This window comes from Cavia porcellus, unplaced genomic scaffold (assembly GCF_034190915.1).
Source record: "Cavia porcellus strain 051 isolate PalLab524CR breed Dunkin Hartley unplaced genomic scaffold, mCavPor4.1 scaffold_14, whole genome shotgun sequence".
Classification (NCBI taxonomy): Eukaryota; Metazoa; Chordata; class Mammalia; order Rodentia; family Caviidae; genus Cavia; species Cavia porcellus.
In genome coordinates this window covers 43308784-43329337 of record NW_026947497.1, presented here as the reverse complement: position 1 = coordinate 43329337, position 20554 = coordinate 43308784, and the positions used below count along the sequence as shown (strand labels likewise).

General features: G+C 36.3%; 2 pseudogenes; one reads left to right on the top strand and one right to left on the bottom strand.

Moving 5' to 3' along the window:
- Window positions 1-305: 305 nt before the first annotated feature.
- On the bottom strand, window positions 306-19381 carry LOC100713866 (stromal membrane-associated protein 1-like; annotated as a pseudogene).
- On the top strand, window positions 19023-20226 carry LOC134478635 (chromodomain Y-like protein; annotated as a pseudogene).
- The last annotated feature ends 328 nt before the right edge of the window (window positions 20227-20554 follow it).

Sequence of the window (20554 nt, the reverse complement as noted above, 5' to 3'; positions counted from 1 at the left end):
GTAGTTCTCAGTTTGAATATCAGATAGTGCTACAATAGCCATTATTTAAGAATAATTTTTTTCAATTCATAAATTATTTTTAAAGGTACATCTGTTCTTGGTATACATATTGGTTAGAGTTCAGAGGAATACAACTGAAAGAAGATATGTAATTATACAGAGAGAAATTTATATATATATGCATTATATATAGATACAGTTGTATATAGAGAAGGATCTTTATTTCTTATTTATGTGTGCAGGGGAATCTGTGAAGCAAGTTCACAGGATCAGAAGCAGGAGGGTCCACAGTGGCCCTTTGTGCACTAGAGAGCGAGAGGACCCAGTAACTGCTCAGCCTGATCCAGAAGCTGCGGAACAAGAGGGATCAAGGATGTAGCACAGCCTGAGACTGAAGGCCAGAAGTGCCTTGGAGAGTCTATGTTGAAAAGCTGAAGAAACGCACTCTGATGTCCACAGCTGATGACACGAGCTGCTTCTCTGCCATGCCCCTCTGCCATTCCATCTTGCCTTAGGAAACCTCTATAAACTGTGAGCAACACTTTAGTTTCTATCTAGGAAGTTAATTATATTAAAAAAATTCAGTTGAGTTTATTAAAAAAATTCAGTCTAGTGGGCATTTGTGCACATAAATTTCAGTTTTGAGGAGATTACTGTTACTGAATAGGAGAAGCTTCCAGGAACTGGTCTTTACTGTCCCATGAGAGAGGACCTATTATTTAGATCCATTTTGTTGATAGGAAACTGAGGTTTGGAGAGATGAATCTGACGGGGTCGTCACATTAGGATTTGATCCTAAGAGAACTAAATCTAGTGTCTTAATCACAACTCTCCAGCACTCTCAAAATGGTCTTATTTAAAATCCCCACAGAGACAGAAGCCATGACAATAGTTTTCAGTGGTTAACAATCTAACATTTGAAGAAGAAAATTTTTTTTCTCTCCTTGTAGAATAAACTTACTATTTCTCCCTCATCAGTCCTCCCTTGCTTTCTTTTAGAACCAAACTCCTTTAAGGGGAGCACTACCAAAAAATTTTGGGCACATCTGAGCAGCAGGGACCTGTGCGAGGCTTCTTGATGACTGTGAGGTTGTTTGTTGTCTCTTTCTGCAGGGTGACAGCGTCTTAGACATAGTGAAGGGCTGTGGTAAGTATTTTAGGCTTTGCAGCCACCTGATCTCAGTCACAAGGACTCAAGTTCACCATTGCAAGGTGTCTTTAATATTTTATGTTGTTTTAACGAAGTACGTGATGGGCACTTTGTATACAAAGTGTTTTATTTAGCTCCCAGTCCTACAGGCTGTAAAGCCCAAACAGCATGGTTTTTGTACCCAATGAGCACCCCTTCGGCTGTAGTATAACATGGTAGCACAGAAGGGAGAATGGCTGTGAGCAAAAGGGGCCAAGTACATGCATTAGCTTTGTTTGATAACAGCCTACTTTCGATGGCAAACAGCTTCATGGGAGCTACACAGTTCCGCGGGAGAGGGGCAGTGTGTGCCGTGGCCTGAGACCTGATTACCTTTCATTATCTGGGCCTCTTAAAGACTCAGCCACTCTCAGTACTGCTACATTGTGAATCTAACCTCTAACACACGACCCTTCAGGGGATAACCTACTGCTGAATCGTGCAACAGAGTGAGGGCAGCCCCAGACAACATGCACGTGAATGGGGCAAGGCTGTATTCAGGAAACTACTTACAAAAACAAGTATGGCCACAGTGATGTACATGCACCCATGTTTATAGCAGTGCAATTTGTAATAGCTAAGTCAACCCAAATGACTATCAACGGAGGAATGGATAGAAATGATGTGGTTTTCTATATGATAGCGTACTAAGCCATAAAGAAACATAAACCTTAGACATTTCTAGGTAGATGAATGGACCTTGTTGCTATACACTTAAGTGAAATAAACAGGACACACATGTGTTCTCTGGTATGGGATCCACTGAATGTGTAAGTAATGACCAAAGTGTGTGAAAGGTATTGTGAAATAAAAGAAATTGTTCAAAAGAAAGAGAAACTGGGGAGGCGGGCAAAAGGATGGAAGGAAAAGGGGGAAAAAAAAGAGTCCATACTCTTATGTGAAATAAATTGTACACACATATTTAAATATCACTTGTTTTGCTGGTTGGAGAAACTGAAAGGGTAAATAAGGACCAAAACATATAAGAGATAACTAGGAAATAGGAAGAAAATATTCAATTGGGAAGAGGAACAAGAGATGGGGAGGGGGAAAGAAAGGAAGGGGATAACAGAGAACAGAAGGAGAAGAATAGAAACAAAGTTTTGTAAATAAGGAGGGGAAGAGGAGTGAAAGGGAAGAGAAGGGACTAGAGAAAAAAGAATCAAGAATTATGTACTCGTACAAATTTCCTCTAATGAATGTGATCATTATATATATATATATATAACTTACCAATAAAATTAAAAAGAAAAGAAAATGAAGAAAAAAGTAGCCTTTACATTAAGATAGGAGCCTATAATTCCAGCACTCTAGGAGGCTGATGCAGGAGTATCACAGATTCGAGTCAGTCCTGGGCAATTTCATGGCTTAGTGAGGCTCTGCCTCAAAGTTAAAAATAATAAAGAACTGGAATATAGCTCAATGGGAAGTTCTTGTGTTCATTCCCATGTACAGGAAAAAAAAAAATTAGGCCAGGAGAAAATCCTGTACTGGGAGAAAATTACCTGAGGTGAATGCGAATCGATTATCAGCTATAGGTGCTTTGCATTTTCTGCATTGATGCTATATTTTTTTTTCAGCCTTAATATTTAAAAACCATCTGGAAAAGTATACCTGAAGTTGTTTTCATGGTTGTGATTGAGTCCTGCTATGTTTTCTGTTTGTTTATTAGCATTTTTCTGAAATGAGTTTTGTTTCTATAGAGTTTTGTTTCATAGAGAACAATAAAGAAAGTTTTTTTTTTGGGAAAATTAAACAAGCAAGCAAACAAACAAACAAACAAAAAAAAACAGGTATCTTGTTGGATATGAGGTTTTGGCATGACCTTAGATTGCAATATTTAAGAGTGAAGCCTCTGAAGTCCCAGTTCTGCTTCACTCTTAAATACTGCAGACTGCTAGTGGGTTGAAAGGAGGTTGTTGGCTTTAGTTTTGTAAGTATTCCCATGTTATTTTATTTTGATCTTGTTACTCATGCTGATGTAATTGGAAACTTCTCTGTTACCATTTGAGTTATTCATGCTGCCTTTTGAGTCTGTAGAATTTTCTTTTCTTTCCTTGCAGTTTCTGCCAATGGGCTTGATATTTCTATCTTGCATCTCTAAATAAAAATCACGATTGCTCATTTTGCATCTGATGCTTAGCATGTAATCATTAATATTTACATAAGATCACTGGATTATAATACCATAACTGTTGATGACTACAAACATAAAACGTCTAATGACTGAAGACCACTTGAGCACAATATCCATGAATTCATGGGTTAAGTGCTTTTGGAACCACTTGACAAAACTGTAGTGGAAGATGTAGAGACAAGAACACTTCTCTCTGAAACAGACAACCGAAGACAAAAGCTCAGCATAGGAATAGGAGATGGTTTTCTCTCTGCTCTTTTCAAGTACGCAGGTGCCAGCTGAGAAAACTGAGAACTGTGTAATTTCAGGGGTAACAATGACATCTTTGTGGGAACCTGTGGTATGAAGACTTCACCAGACATAGTGACCTCAAGTTTAACTCCTGGTGAATCTTTATAGGCACAGTGAGATCATGAATCAAGTAACTTTTGGAAGTCACTAGGAAATAACTTTTATACACAATAAGAAATAGTTCCTTTTGAATTAGTGTTTAACTTAATGATGTAGAAATTTGGCCCTCCAGTGTAAAACACATCTAAACGAAAGTCATTGTTTTTAAGTCAAGAATCTGCAAAGTCCTCACACAGAGCATCACTGTAAAACTGATTTTATGGTAGTTTTTAAAAGTGTAGGAAAATTAAACCAAAGGCCTCAAGGAATACAATAAAATATCTTATTTTTGAGTCAAACATTCTTGCTGGTAGCTATGTTAGCTTTTCATTAACATAACAAATACTTGAGACAGTTAACTTACAAAGATAAAAAGTTTGTTGTGCTTCATGGTTTTGGTGGTTGCAGTTCATGATCAATTGGCCTTATTGTTTTGAGTCTGTGGTCAGAATGGCAAGAGCGTATGGTTGAGCAAAACTCATAGTTGAGGTATGAAAAGAAGAGAGGCTAGGAAAGGGCTCTCTCTCACGTAGACATTTGTGTTTCAATAGCACAAATGGAAGGTTGATCTATTAATACATGGGGATTTGTGGGACATTTAAGATACAAACTACTGCAATGACTTTCAAGTAAAATCATGCTTTGATTCTGGACTGCTTTGAAATTCATGAAATTTAGTACACTACTTGGCATTCTGATGTCTTCAGGAACCTATGAACAGTAAGTACTCAGATACCATGGTAGTGTCTTTGTTTTCAATAAAAACAATCAAGAGAAAAACTAAGCCATTGAGTATAGAATTCTATCTACAGTTCTGTAATGGAACAAGACAGAAGTGCTGATTAACTCTAGGTTTCTTGAATATTTTTCAGGTTATTCTACAACTGAATTAAACAAATAGCTAATAGAGAAAAAGAAACCATGTTAGGCAGAAGTTTCTGGCAGATTTTCCTCTGGTTAACCTTCACAATTAATTAGAATACATATTCAGCATTATGGAAGTTTGTTGAGCCATTTTAACCTTTGATTTCTACAAAAGTATTTTTATCTTATTGTCTTTATAGCTGGGACTGCAAGTGTGTGTCACATGGCAAGCTTATTTACTTATTAGTAAGCCATTTTCAATGAAGTAAGAAGTGTGTTGATTTCTAATACAAGCTTCTATCTTCCCACCATTTTGTAACAGAATTGGCAAACAACTGCAATCACTAGTTCTATATTTGGTAGCACAGAGAGATGATCTTGGCCTCCAAAGATTCTCTCCTCCAGGTCTGTACCTATACTTACTACTCTGCTTGGGCATATCTCACCTTGGGACGCTAGTCTGTCTGGCGTGTTCACAAAGCAAATACACTGTAGCCTTCACTAAATTCATTATATGAAAATAATTCTACTTCAGTTTTCTTAAAATTGATGTTGCATCATCACAAGCAGAAAATTTTGATAGCAACAGTAATTTTACAGTCTTTTGATGGCAACAGTAATTCTACTACACATTGACAAATTGCACATATATGTGGAACTTGATGCATATGCATAAAAGAGAAGGGGAGAGAGGGGGAGAGAGAGAGGACAGGAGGAGAGCAAGTGCAGGACGGGGAGGAGAAGGCAGAGAGACACATTGAGACTGAAGCAAGATGTGGATCGAGAGAACTTCCTGCAAGTGTTCAAAGGGATGGCTGTGCAGACTCCAAGGCAAGACAGAGCGTGGAGCCTTCGGGGTGGGAAGAAATTCACTGAATTTGAGGCTAGAGTTCAGGGAGGAAATGAGGCCTTGGAAGAGAAAGCCGAAGGCAGATGGTAGAGGACTTGTGTGCCAAGTCCTTATCATAAGGACAATGAAAAGCCAGTGTTATGAAATGAATAGATCAAATATAAGACTATCTACTAGACAACTGTTTTCATGATACAAAGGTTTTTAATCTTTTTGCCAGTTTAAAAAGTGACTTACTGAAGAAGAACTAATCCACATTTATTAAGGATGTCAAAGCAATGCTATTTTCTAAATGTGTGTTTGTGGAATGATACTAAGCTAAACAGAGAGATCAATGTCAAATTACAATTTCATGTAAGAAGATATTTGGTTCAGAACCTGATAACCAGGAAAAAATAACCTTAGGAGTATAACCAGATTTTGGGGGCAAGAGAGAAAAGAAATCATTTCTAGTTTAACTTAGTTAGCTAGCAACCACATTAACTTCTATTAGCAGTAGAATAAATAACCAACTCTTGCCCTAACTATAGTGTGAAGATTTGGAGCACAGTCTCAGTTCTGGAGAAAGCTGCTTCTGGTTCAATTTTTGTTCTGCTGACGGAACAATCTGTCCCTGTTAGGGTGTCTTGCTACCTCGACAAAACAGAAAGATTGCAAGCTGTACAATTGGGAAATCAGCAGAGTCAAGCTGTCCTGATGTTTCTAGTTTAGCCTTTGAGTTGTCAACTTAGCCATAAACTGGGACATATTTAACACAGGAGGAGGTCCACATTGCTACCCCCAAACTGTGGAGTGCTTATGACTTTTTCAAGATTTAATTAAGCATTGTTTTATGCAGTATGATGAAAGTGTGGCCAATGAATCAGAAGATGACTAAAAGAATACCATAATGCCTTTGATGTAAAACCAAAGAGTTTACATAACAGAGTCAGATGTTGCAATAACTCCTGTCATTGTTCAACTTTTAAAGGGTAAGTCTTAAAGTCTGACTCCTGTATACTATTATTCATGTAAATGCCAAATACAATAAGAAAATTAACAGCAATTCAATTTAATGTTTTTCTTTGAAACTATTGGACAAAATTCTTTTCATACTATTAGGTAATGAACAAGAATCTAGTATTTTGTGCATGTTACTGCTGGACTTTAAAAAGCAGAAAATTTTTTATTGAAAGTTAGAAAAAATATTATTGTCAGGGTGTTTTTTTTGGTGTGTATTCAGTAAAAGTAGTATTTGAAAGATTTAAAAATGAATGCAAAGTATTTGGCACAATATTTTGAGATGCTTAGTTAAACTCAAAGGACTTCTGTGAATTTTCACATTAAAATATCAAATTCTTTTCAAATGAGACTTTGGAGAAAATTATCTTGATCACATTGGCTCTGGTAATAATGCCATTTATTGAGTATATTTTATTTCCTGTTTTCTTTAGTACTAATTTTGATTCTGAGAAAATGAAGCAAAGAACTGTGATAGAGGCAATTTTCTTTTCATGAAAGAAACAAGCTTTAATAATTTTTAAACTTAATTTTGGTTTCCAAGTGTGAAGTTTTTTTTGGTGCCTGTGTATTTTGTGTGTGTGTGTGTGTGTGTGTGTGTGTGTGTGTTTTTTTGTTGTTGTTTTGTTTTATTTTGGAGGGGTGGGTAGTTGTTAGACCACAGTTGGGATTTCCCACAATACAGTATTGTAGTTCTTTCTATACTATTATTGAAAATAATAGGGGAAATTTCTGTTCTTGGAATATAACAAAGACATTGTAAGTATAAAAGTTGCAGTGTAGAATTATTAGAATAACATACTTAAAAATCATGTTAAAAAACGGGAGAATTGGTCATGGAAAAGGCAAATGTCTTACAAGACTGACAAATGACTAGAACGACAAGAGGAGGGTGCTGGAATGGAGTTCTTTGGTGGACAGGGGTGTGTAGAATTTGGTACTACTTTCTGGGGCAAGAGGAACAAACCTTACAGATGAAGAAGATTTGCTAAATCATTCATGCTTATTATTTACTTTCATCTCAGTGGATAGCTTTTACATCCCACCAGCAGTTCCTTTTTAAGAGGAAAATTCCCAATTATTACACCTTTATTTTTATTTTATTGTATCTTTTTATTTATACCATCATCAAGATGAACACTTGTAGTCTGAAAAATCCAATTGTGTATTCCTAAGAGCCTCCCCCAAACTGAAATAGTTTGGTAGTTTTTAATTTCTGTTATTGTGAAATCAAGGATATTGATTCTACAGAACTGTACATTTCTCCATATAGGTAGACCTAAATACTTTTTGTCATTCTTATTCAATTTTCTACTCTGGGTTCTTGGGATTTTCTGCAATAACTATTTTAACATATTCTGTCTCTTTTAATTCTTTTCCCATTTCTCAAGCTTCTCACTGTTTTCAATGTGTTGTATGTGTAATAGGTGCTAAACTTCTGTGTCTTGATTACTTGTCATTCATTGCTGAGACAAAATACTGGACATTCAAAGTTAAAGGAGGAATGGTTCATTTGGCTCACAGTTTGTAGAGGTTTTGGTTCCTCGGTTCCAGGGCAAAGTGGCAAATGGCAGAGGAGAAACAGTTCGTAGCAGGCTGAAGATAGCAAAAGCAAGCAAAGGAATGCAGCAGCTTCTTTCTGCCCTTTTATATTCTGTCTAGGCAACTGGGATTAGGTTAGTGCCAAACCAATCAGTGAACTGATTTAGCGTCTACCCACTCTTAATTCTAGCATTGTACCATGAATCAGTCACATACCCTAGATCCAGCCATCTCCAAAACAGCCCCACCTATGACCACATGAGGGTTTGGGGGACATTTAAAAATAAAGCATAACACTCTGTCATGTGAACATAACCCTTATCATCTCTCAAATCTTCCTGACTCATCTGTAATGTGAAGGGATAGATGGAAGCAATGGGGATGCCGTAGATTGTTCTATGGAAACAGATGTGAGAGGGAGAGTGGAGTACAGAAGTGTGTCCATAACAGATACACCTATAATGAAATGGGAAGGCACCATAGGGCAGCAGGAGGAGCTGACCTCTGAGGCGCTGAGTCAATACAGAAAGCTCCAAGGGTAGGAAGGTCCTGTGGGATTATCTCAAATTGAAGAAAAGGAGATTGGCCTTTGTTTCCTTATCAGCCTGCTATCCCTTGTGGGTACCTTCTGCATGGGGAAGTAATCTTAGGCAAATGCTGTTTTCTGTGGCAATGCCTGACCAGGCCATAACTGTGAACCATACGTGAATGATCAGCCTAGAAAATGTGATGGGGTGCACTGGCTTTAAGGAGGTGATTTGGGAAGAGTATCAGTTTGTGTCACTGGGGAGGGCAATTCTTAGTTATGTGGACACAACCAGGCATTCCTGCCCCCTTGTTCTGCCCACATTTCCAAATAGCTCTGGGGATGCTGGTTGAGAATCACTGAAGATCCCGGCTCTAAACATTGCTTCTATCTACTATGACACTAATATTGTTTCTGGGCAGGTGAGTGTGTTATAGATCAGCGTACAATCTGAGTAAAGTTAGAAGTGATATGGCAAGAGATTGAATCCACTGCGACTCAGATAAGGCCTTGCTGATCCTACTTGAATAATAGTTCTGGAGAATTACTGTGTTAAAGGGCACAGGAATTTCCAAGGGTGTTGCTTCATGTTACCCCGTAGAGCAGTTGGACCAATTTATATTCTCACCAGCAATCTAGCCATGATGCATTCTTACTTATATCAGTATTAATCTTGAATTTCTGCGAATTTCACTGATACTGTGGGTGAGGTTCAAGAAGACAAATAGAGAAGTGGGGCTTGTGAGACCCAAGCTATGCCGCTGGCCCATTTTAATCCAGGTTTCAACGACCACTCAAAAAACACAAGATAGGGACAGAAAAGAATGACAGGAGAACTGGTACTTTATGATTTAAATTTAGGCAAAAACAGAGCATTTAGAACAGGTAAGTAATTTTTAGGAAGAACATGAAAATGTTTTACATTTTGACTGTAATTCATACTCTCTTGGAGGTAACCTTTCAATTTAGTGAGTTAGGGTAGCTCAACTCTATTATTTTAATATCTATCAACAGTTGAAAAAAAGATCTGTTGTTAGCTTAGTCTTGTTCCCTAGGGCCAGCTGGTGCTGGGTTTGGCAGCATCTCTGGAGAAAGACTCAATGAATGTGAAGACTAAAATAAACTTGTTTTGAGACTGAGTACTTCCAGAACATTATTGGAGACTTAAAAATTTAATTGGCAAAATATCCAGTCATCATCCATGAACAGAAGAACTTGTTGTCTTCCATATTTACACAAAATTCTTGATGGGGTTAATTTTAAGATCCTTTATTTTCCTCTGTTTATTCTCTTTTTCTGTAATTATGTTTTTCCCAGGAAATCATTAATCTGTCATTGTATTTAAGTGTTAGTAGACACTATCATATTTTCTATATTACTATAAAATGAGTTGATCAATCAGCAGCATGTGTTAGATACTAAAATTGAGTTATTCATTATTACTTTAAAAACAGATGGACCTAGGAAGACATTTATAATTTCACTTTTAAAATGCAAAAATTATATGAACCAGGTAAACTTTTATATTAACCATGTCTCTTGATATTAGGTTTTTAGAAGCATCTAATTAGTTATTTTAAATATAAAAAAATAATACTAAGAAGATTGGTATATTATGCTGGAGCCAACAAAAACAATATTATTGTATAAAAACAGATTTGTTTTTTAAATTAATGCTTATGCATCTACTAAGAAAGATGAATATTTAATCTAAATTATTTAAACAATTACCCTAGAAGTTTATATAATTATTATAAGGGTAAAATGTGTATAATAAAGAAATATTAGGAAATAGGAAACAGGAACAAAAATATTTGTAGACAATTGAGTTAATCTTAACATATTTTTCCAGGTTATTTTCTCTTTTGGTTATACATTTCCACTTAAAATTGTATTATGAAAATCATAAAATTGCAATATAGTATTATGCTATAAATAATTATACCCTAAAGTTTTAATCAAGTAATATATCATGGCCAATTTTTAAATATCAATCTGCTTTTTAAAACAAATATTTCATAAAATGAAAATATAATTTGAGAGATATTTATGTTGTTTAAAAAATTTCATTATTTTAAGTAACTTTTCCTTAAATATTTTGGGAACAACTCAGTGAATGCTTGCTTGATTAGTTCCTCAGAAACATTCCTAGCAGAATTACTATGCTTCAAGGTACACATATTTTGAACTTGATACAAATTGACAGATTTCTTTTTCAGAAAAATTGTACTGATTTCTACTCTTCAGACAGGAAGTGAGTGCCCAACCCATTCCAGCACTGGTCAGTAACAGTCAGATTAAATTTTTAACAGGTGAAAAATATCTCCTTGGTTTTTTTTTGTTATTTTTTGATCATTAGTGAGGCTGGACATTTTTTTTTTTGTCACTGGCTATTTGCATTTATTTTGTGAATCACCTCTTTATACTGTGGATCTTTTGAATTTTCAGTACTTGAGATGGACCCCAGGTCCTCACTATGGTAGACAAGGGTTGTACCACTGAGCCATTTGCCTCACCCCTTTTAAAAGAAATTTATTTTGATTCAAGGTCTTATTAAGTTACCCATGTTGCCCTTGAACTTGTGTTCCTGCTGCTTCAGCCTCCTGAGTAGCTGAGTGTGTAGGTGTGTGGCACCATGCCTGGCTCTGTGTTTTGGTTTAAAAAAGAAACAAACTATGGTATTCTTTTTAAAATACTGATTTAAAAGTACTTGCTAGTGGTTATACTTACTAAACCTTTATCATATATACTACAAATACATTTTAATGAGTTTTTATTTCTTTTAACTCTGCTTCTGGGGTTTTGTTTTCAGGCAGATGTTGCCATTTTAAATGTTAAATCTTTTTTTTTTTTTTTTTTTTCTTTTTTTTGGTACCAGGAACTGAACTCACGACCTTGCGCTTGCTAGGCAGGTGCTTATGCCATTGAGCTAAATCCCCAGCCCCCTAAGTGTTAAATCTTTAAGTATGTTTCTATATGATTTCTGGGGTTTAGGTCATGTTTAGAATAGTCTCAAAATAAAAATGCTCTAATTGAAAAAATATACTATTAGATAATTTTTTCATTTCCTGTGGGTTTATTTTTGGTATGTTATAGTGTGAAGTAGGATATTTCCCAAATGGAGAGTTATTATCCCAGCTGTATTTATTTTATAAGACATTCTTTTGTATTTATTTGAAATTATCCTTGAATCTTCTGCTTAGCTCTTCACTATCTATAGATGTTCCTGGATTTTTCATTTTCCTCAATTATTGTATATATTTGCAACAGATTAGAGAAAGATTTTATAATTTAGTCTCCTATGAGAATTACTGTGGCATTCATTGCTAACACAAAATATAAAGATAGAGTCTTTGGAGAGCTGTTTTTTTGCTACTTCTTTTGGTTTTGTAGTCTGCTCAGTGAAGAGATGCAGAGCTCCAGATGTGACTGTAGACAGGGCGGCAGCTGCTGGTACAGAGGAATTCCCCAAGCTGGAGGCATAACAGTGGCAGATAATGGATTAGAAATCACAGGTCCAAAAACGTTCTGATCATCATTCAGGACCAGCACTGTGGCTGTGGTCCTATAGGTCACTGGTGCTTCTGCAAGGCTTTCAGGTCCTGAAAGACCAACAGTGGGCTTTGTAGCTTTTTTAGGGCTGGTCTTTTCTTAGGCTCCAATTTTTGATCTTTTTTCTTCTGTAGCTTTTCACTTTTAGGTGGATTTGTAAGCTTTTCTGACTCCTTTTCTCTCTCTTTCTCTTCATTTTTTCTTCTTTTATTTGTAATAGCTATAGCATTTTTCTCATAATTTTTTAAAATATTTGTCTTTGATCAAAAATTCTACTGCTTGATCTGTCTGTGGCCTTGGAGAGTTCTCTGGAAGATCGGCTTCCTAGAGTAGCCTTGCTGCAGTGATTCCCATATGTTGTACACACTGTATTCTGGTGTGCACTGGTCTAGGTTGACTGACCTGAAGTTGGATATGTGAATTCCAAGATTTCTATAAATTTCTGCATATCTGGTGCAGATAAATACACTGAGTCCAAGAAGCCCATCGAGGACCTTTGGCCTTGCAGTCAGTATAGTGCTTGTCATCCAGCGTAGCCTCTGCTCCTTCAGCTTCCTAGCCTTCTACCATTAGGAGCGCATCACCATCTCAGCAGCGGAGGCAGGAGCAGGCAGAACCAGAGGGGTAGATGAACCTGGCACTGCGGAGGCTGTGGGCAAACTCCGTAACTTACATTATTATCCCATGCAAACTTTCTGGAAGATAGAGTTTAAAATCTGTGTTTTATAGCACAAAGCCAAACTAAAAATTGATTGGTCTATCAATCAATCAATCAATCAATCAACCAGTCAACCAATCAACCAAAGAAACACCAAGAACAAAAAAGCCAGAGGTTCTGGGTGATCTAGTCAGTTTAAAGTTATACATCCAGAAGGAATCCTGGTCAGCATTCTAATTCAGGCTTTTGATACAATTCTTTAAATAGTGAAACTTTTCAGGATTTTATTGTCTGGGTACTTGGCCTTTTGTCTTAGGACCAAAGGTATCTAAATATGTAAAAATTATTTTTATCATTTTTATTTGAAACTTGAGAGTAAGTTGCAAAGTTTCAATGCAGTTACGTGCCAAGGTACAAGTTTGGTGATCATATTTTTACTTTTTGGTCGTTGTTATAACAAGTTATTTCCTTTATCATGTATTCTTTAAGGCATTTGCTAGACTTTCCCTTAATCTCTGGAAAGTCCCAAATGTAGTCAGTGTCCTTAAACACTTCCCTTCTTGGAAATATTTGTGGCAGGCAGACCTTTCCCTATAGGTGAAGAGCAAAAATAAATCTATTTTAAATAATAATGTTGAACGCTTCTCTGACTTTATATCAAACTTGCTGATATTCCTCTTGCTTTATTATGTTTGATATGGAGAATTCAACTAAAAGAAATTGTCAGAAATAAGAGATAGAGTAATTGCTAAAAAGGTGAAAACTTGGAGGTTTTTCTGCATTTGAACCAATCCAAATTTCTAGCCAGCTTTGCTTTTTCAGATAGATCTCCACTTATGTCTTGCCTTTCTAAAGTTTTCTTATCCACTGATCTTTTCTTTAGGTATCAGATGTTTACAGTTTTCTTAGTGAATTCAAGTGTCAAAAATGTCCTCAGATGAACAAATGCATTTTCGTTCAGAAGTTCAAATTTCTTAAAATCTTTTTTATAGAGTGTCTCAGAATGATAGAATATTGCAAAGTTACAAGTCAGTGTTATTGGTGATTCTGACCAAGGTCAGAAAGAGAACACATTGCTTTTTCTAGTGGCTCCATGATTATCAGGCCTTTGATGATAAATCTGTACCCACTGAAAATGCAGTTAACTTACCTTGGTGATTTTGATTTATTAGCCTTACAGTGGACAAGGTTGCCCATTTGTTAGTGTTATTTTATATTTGAATAGCTTGGAAGCATATAAATTTGAAGCATAGCTTAAAGTTGTTTTAAGTATTTCATATTTCATAAAAAGCATCTGATCTGAGAACTTCAGTTTCTGATATTTTTATTGTGACTCTGTAGTTTTTATTATACTGAGGATACTTGATTTGCCTTTTAGAAATCTCTCTTCCTGAGCAAGTTTGTGGTTTCAAAGAACTTTTTAGCACATGAAAATTTAGTAGTGCACAATCAGCTTCATTTGGGGAGTACAGTAAAAGTTAAATGGTTTGAAAAGAAGCTATAGAAGATATAATAGTTGATAAAATGTACTCTGTTTAGATTTCCTTTAAACTTTTCTTTAAAATAGACATATGTCTCTAAGGGCCTTGTTAAAAATTATGGCTAATTTTAGTTGTAAGAGGACCCATATGACATTGTTGTGGAATGGCATAAGAAAGGATAAAACTAGAGGGTGAACTTAATGAAGACCATTCTTTAAGAACCAAAATGTAGAGTAAATTCCAAAGTGAAATCAATTATGTGAGCAGTTATGCATCAGCACAAGGTTTTCTTTCTCTTCCCTTTTTGTGACCTGAGGCAAAGCTCATTATTTGTAGCTCTACAGTATTATCTTTTTTCAATCAGATAATTTGTCGAGGACTGTGGTGTGCATTTTAGGCTTCGGCATTAACCCTGGACTCTGGGGCACTACCCCTAGTTTGACAAACAAAATGTCTCCAGGCATTGCTATACATCCCCAGGGGTTTTGGTGTTGGTTTTGGTGTTAGTGTTGGTAAAGGCATCCCTGGTTGAGTATCACTGCCTTATAGTGATGTTACAGAAGAGAGAGAATGACCCATAAGGTGTTTTTTTGAAGACAGCACAGTATGTGTATTTAAATAAGGTTTCAATCACAATATTTAATCCATTTGTCACCACATGTAGTTAAGCTGAGCTAGGTCTTCTTAAGTTTAAACTAGTCAGAGATGGCTGCTATGTTTTTGCAATTTTCTATAACTGGCATTGTAAACATTTGCTAATTTGTTGTTTCATTATGGTGCGTGCCATAGTGAATGATCAAGTTTTTCTGAACGTGATTTAGTACTTGTATACATTTACAACTGCTGTTTTGATCATGCCGTGATTTTGACTGTGGTTTTACACTGGTATAAAAGGCATACTTTAAAAAATGAAACAAAAGGAATGCTTGTCTTTCATTCATTTTTATTGGTTCTTTTAAATCTTTAAGTTAAAAGTACAGTCATTCTACTGTGAGGCATTTTATTGTGTTTCAACTAGATTATGTGTTTTTTAAAAAGGGAGCTTAGACTGTACCTGTTTTCTGTTTGGAATAAACAGCTCAACTTACTAGAGATGATGTGATAATTATGGTTAATTATTGTATAGTACATCACAAAGGAATATTCTCATTCTAGATTTTTTTTTCTGTGACTAGTGAAGACATATATGTGAGAACTAAGAAGCAATCACAAGGTATCTGTGACTTATATGGAATTGATCTTAAATTTTTAAGACAATGTAAAGTTGGATAATTAAAGATTGAAAGAATAAGGAAAGAATACACGTAGTATAAAGGTACTGAGATCATTACGATTTGGGGTAGTCATTTTACTTCTAAAAGTCTTGTAGGTACTAAGGCAAAGAAGCAAAATTAAGTAGTATTCCTTGACTTAAGTATCATTAAGCCTTTAACACTTTCTGCAAGACCCAGGCTTTTTGTTCTTAAATTTTTTTAGAGTTTGAAAAAAAAAATCTATATTATAGAGGTTTTTTTTGCATATAATTTTTTTGTTTTACAATCTATGAGAATGCTGCCAATTAGCAATTGGCTCTTAGGGTTCTGTGCCTTATAGGAAGGAAAGCGAATGAACTCAGAATTAAAAATGTTCAGGTGGAGATTACCATATAAATCTAAGGCTCCTTGACCAGTGCACTATTTTAAGTAGCACTCCATTGTCATGCACTCTGATGAATAAAAAAGAATTCTCCTAGGTTGTCTTGCTTTGAGCTACTTAAAAATTTTCATTTTAAAAGTTGTAAGATTTTTTTTTTCAGGTTAAATACATTCAGTGTTAGTGTTAGCAGTTATGACTATTGTCAACACAGACCAAAGCTGCTTCAGGAGGCCTCCTACAAAGACAGAATAAAATCATGCAAGTTCTAGAGAATAAAATATTCTACTGCTGTTTTATCCTTAAAATCAACTCCATCAAAAATCATGTTGTTTAAATAGAGATTTAAGAGAAATTTTGGACTCAGATATATTTTATCTTTTTAACTGGACACTGACTGTAAGATTAGAAAAATTCTAGATATTTAGCTGGACATGATTCATATTCAAAAATTGTATTATACAGGATCTTTATCAGCATTATACACCTTTTACTCTTGATGGTCTCTATCCTTTTGGTTAAGTGCTAATGATAGACGTAAGAGAGATCAGAGAAATTATTCTTAACTGTTCTTAAGTGAGATGGAATAGAGGTGAATGATGATTTTGGAATAACTATTCTGGATAATTGCTTCATATTTGCAATTTATTATGAAAAAGTTGTGAAGTTTTGAAAATATACTAAAGAAATTATCAGTCTATTCTTTTGGAGTGACTAAATGTATACATATCACCTTACCCATTTGAAGTCATTGTCCTATATTTTAATTAAGATAATTAGCTTGAAAAAGACTGAACTGTTCTTTCAGGATTGTGAAAACAATTGTGATGGTAAGACAATTTTCTAGAAATGTTTCCAAAATAGCATGACTAATTTTATATTTTGGAGGTATGGAAGTTGAGATTTCTAACATGATATTTTTGTTTCATTTCATTTTTGTTTTTTGAGACAGGTCCTGCTCAGTAGTTCAGACTGGACTTGAATTTACTATGTAGTGCAAGCTGGTCTCAAACTCATGATTCTTTTGCCTCAGCCTCCCAAGAGCTGGGATTATAGGCATGAGCCATCATCCCCAGCTTCAAACATGATTTTTAATATGGAACTATCCTCACAAATTATCATTTACAATGAAATTACGTGATCCTTATCAAGAGAAATTTATACTTCTGTATTTCTTATTGAAAGGTCTTGCAATGAATGTATGTGAAAACTTTGGGTAGTGTGCATGCTTTATTCTAGTAAGTACTAAAAGACCTGATACATTTGATTTTCTGTCAGCTTACTAAGACAGTCTTGCTTATTTTTAGAAATGTAAATGAATTCTGAAGACAGTTTTCAGTAGCTTTCTACCTTTCAGGCCACTCCATAAAGTTCTGGATTCCAATGAACTCCAGATCCAGATTTTGAGAGGCTTGTAATGAACCTGTTAGGTTCTAACTGGATCACAGCTGGTTTTATTCTTTAACAGGTTGTGAGAAAATCTAAGTATATGCTAAGACTCTGAAATAATAATTTTGGTACCTGTGTTTTCCTTTTTTTTTCTACATGCTTTTGGGCTAATCAATGAAAAAATTTTTAAAGATATTTCTTTTTGGTAGATGGTTCAGTTTCTTTCTGATCAACATAAAGATGTTTCAATTAAAAGACAAGATTCCAGTAATTTAAATGAAGTGAAGCAGGCAATAGCATCTAAGTTTCTAACCATTTCTCAAATAGCTTTTATACAATCCTCCTTATTTTAGGTTTCTATCTAAATACCCACCTTTAGTCTCCAGTTCTTGATAAACAACTACTGCTACTTGCTGAGTATTTTGGGGGAATCTATTGTGAAGTCTTGGCTTTTCATATTGGCCATTTAAAATGAGCTTTCTTGAATCTAGTAATTCAATTACTACTTGTTTATCTGCTTTGTAGCTTTCAAAATTTAACTTCCATTGTCTGCTCTCCTGTTCTTCCCATTATTATGAGCTTGTCACTTTTTAAAAGTGAAATTAAATGAGTTTGTTTAATATGCTACATTATCCTTGATAACACCCTATTCAAAACCAATTTTAGAACAGGAACCTGTTACTTTCTTTCAGAAGATAAATCTGAAGCTGACAGCATACCAGAATTAAGTTTACATAGCTATGAAATGGAATTTAGTGTTTTAGTTAAAAGGAGAGGTACACGTTTTCATCTGGACAAGGCGAAATTCATAGGTAGCCAGAGCAGACAATCTAATTTACATCAATCTAACAAATGCAAACAGTAAACAGTTCTTTCCTTCTGCATTTTTATATCTGGAATAAGGCAGAAAAAATATGCTGTCAGTAAAAGCAAAAGAGTTAGTTGTAATTACTGCTAGCTTATTTTATCAATACTGATATTTAAACATTTAAATTACCAATGTTATTTCAAAATATTTAGATGATATGTAGCTACATTTTAAAGAGGACACTGTCAATACTGTTTGAGGAATTTTTTTTTTTTTTTTTTTTTGCCACTTCTGACGTGTGTGTGTGTGTGAGATGAGAAGATGAATTTCACTATGGAGCTTGTAGGGGCTCCGTTCCCATTGCATTCTCGTTTGCATCTTTGCAATATTGGGTTATATTGCATATTTCTGATGTTCATTCCCATCTACCAATTAAAAATTTAAAATGCAATTAATATAAAAAGGATATCTGTGGGGGTCATCTCTATTTGACAAAGGATTTGGTGCCTAAAGATGGTTTTTGAAATGTGGCTCCCAGCTATAAGAAGCATTTATATTTCTTGGTTCACCCAGAGGAGTAATAAACCATAGTTTGACTTCTGAGGTCTGTTTCAAAGTCAAATGCTTTCCTTGGAGAGTACTTTGCTCCTCACTTCTAAAACTTGAAAAGGGCACTTGAATCAATGCTTTATTTTTCTAAGTTAGCAATGGAAGCTGAGTAGTGGCCACCAACAAGGATAATTTAAGGCAATCTCAGAAGGTGCTTCTATCGAAACATGTGTCCCTGAAGAAGCTTATATATTTCTCTTTTTTGAATTGTCTGAAATTCAGAGTTCCAGCCCGCTTTTCCTGCTGGTCCAAAACCCCAGCAGGCTGCCCCAGTGAGTTTGGGTTCGCAGGGAGCATGCGCACCTACACTTGTGCACAATCTTGCTGCGCAGGTCAGGAGGCTCCCGCGGTGCAGAGCGCGGATTGGAAGCGCAGGCGCAGTAGGACCACCGGAAACAGCTGCCATGTCTTCTCCGGAGCTGTGCGGGTTGAGAGGATGGTTACAACAGTTCTGAAAAGAGCTACTACCTGGCACAGCTGGAAGGTTCTGACAGGGAGAATGACAAGTGGGAACCTAAGCAGCATCTAGTGAAAGAGCAAGGTCATCCATGACTTAAGCAGGAGAAGCAGAAAGGGAACGTACTGTTTGGAACCATCGGGACTTCACCCAGCGATGCCAGGAAGCCAGATTTCTGGCTCTGCCAACAGCAGCTTCTCCAAGACTCCCCTGAGGCACTAGTGATCTTCGAGGACCATGACTCCCGGAACAACGTATTGCTGGCAATGAGCTGGAAGTTCAGAAGAAACAGCCACATCTTGTCCAGCAGGAAGGACGTGGACCAAGATCCTTGGTCCTAAAAGGCATATTAAGAGCAGCATGGCTTTCCCAGCGAGAGCCCTGAGAAACTAGATCCCTCGAGCACGATCCAGAGGGCAAGGTGGCTTCAGAAGTGGCAGCAGCAAAGCCAGTGGGAAGCTTATCAGGCCTTGTTGCTGAGCTAGTCAGAATAAGGAAGAGGCCTCCGTATGCTGACTAACTTCTCAGGTCCCTGGGCTGTGGCTGCCGCTGTGTATCAGTTCATGGTGCACGAACAGCCAGTGGATATACAGATGTCTATTACAGGAGTTACAGTCAGAGAAAGGAAATCTATTGACCACAGAAGATGCCAGCCTTTTGAAAAGCAATTGCATTTCAGTGTGAAGCAACCAGAGTGCCTACATAGGCAGAGTTATTGCTCTGAAGTGAGATGGATTTGCCTATATCTTGTTATTCACAACATTATCAGACACTAACTCACTGAATCTAAAGGTATAAAGAAATCTAAGCACTCTGATCAGGGCCTCTATCTGGGACAGCAAGCTGGTGTTGCTCAGCTCAATTGGCAGTGTCTTTTGCTTGATCTGTATTTCACATGACAAATCACAGATGACAGGAAAATGGTAAGACTATCAAAAATTTCTAGTATGCTTTCATTTAGTTTAAGAATCCTATTACTGTAGCAGGAATGGCCCAGCCATTGAACTAAGACCATCCTTATTGTCTCTTTGTGATGTGGTTTGGACTAATGATAAAGCTTAGTTTCAAAGATCCTATACTACGATCAGTAGAACTATTCTTCCCAAGACTTGGGAGGAGCATCTTCAAATAAAATGTTGCTAAGAGGACAGAAGCTGATGGTACAGGGGACCTGGTTTCCCAGATGTTTTGGCCAAGTTCTGTTATGGCTTATATCTAGAGGTACCTCTAACCCTCATATGCTCATAGGTGGGGCTTTTGGGAGTAATTGGATCATGGGTGTGTGATACTGAATCTAGGGTGTGTGATATTGAATATGTCCACTGATTGGTTTAGCATAGTTCTGGGTATGGGTGATGGACTTGCTGAAGTGAGAAGACCTACCCTGGTTGTGGGTGGCACCAACCAATAGGCTTGCAGCCTAAATGGACTATAAAGGCAAAGAAGGAAGTCTAGCTTCTTCCTGCCTCCC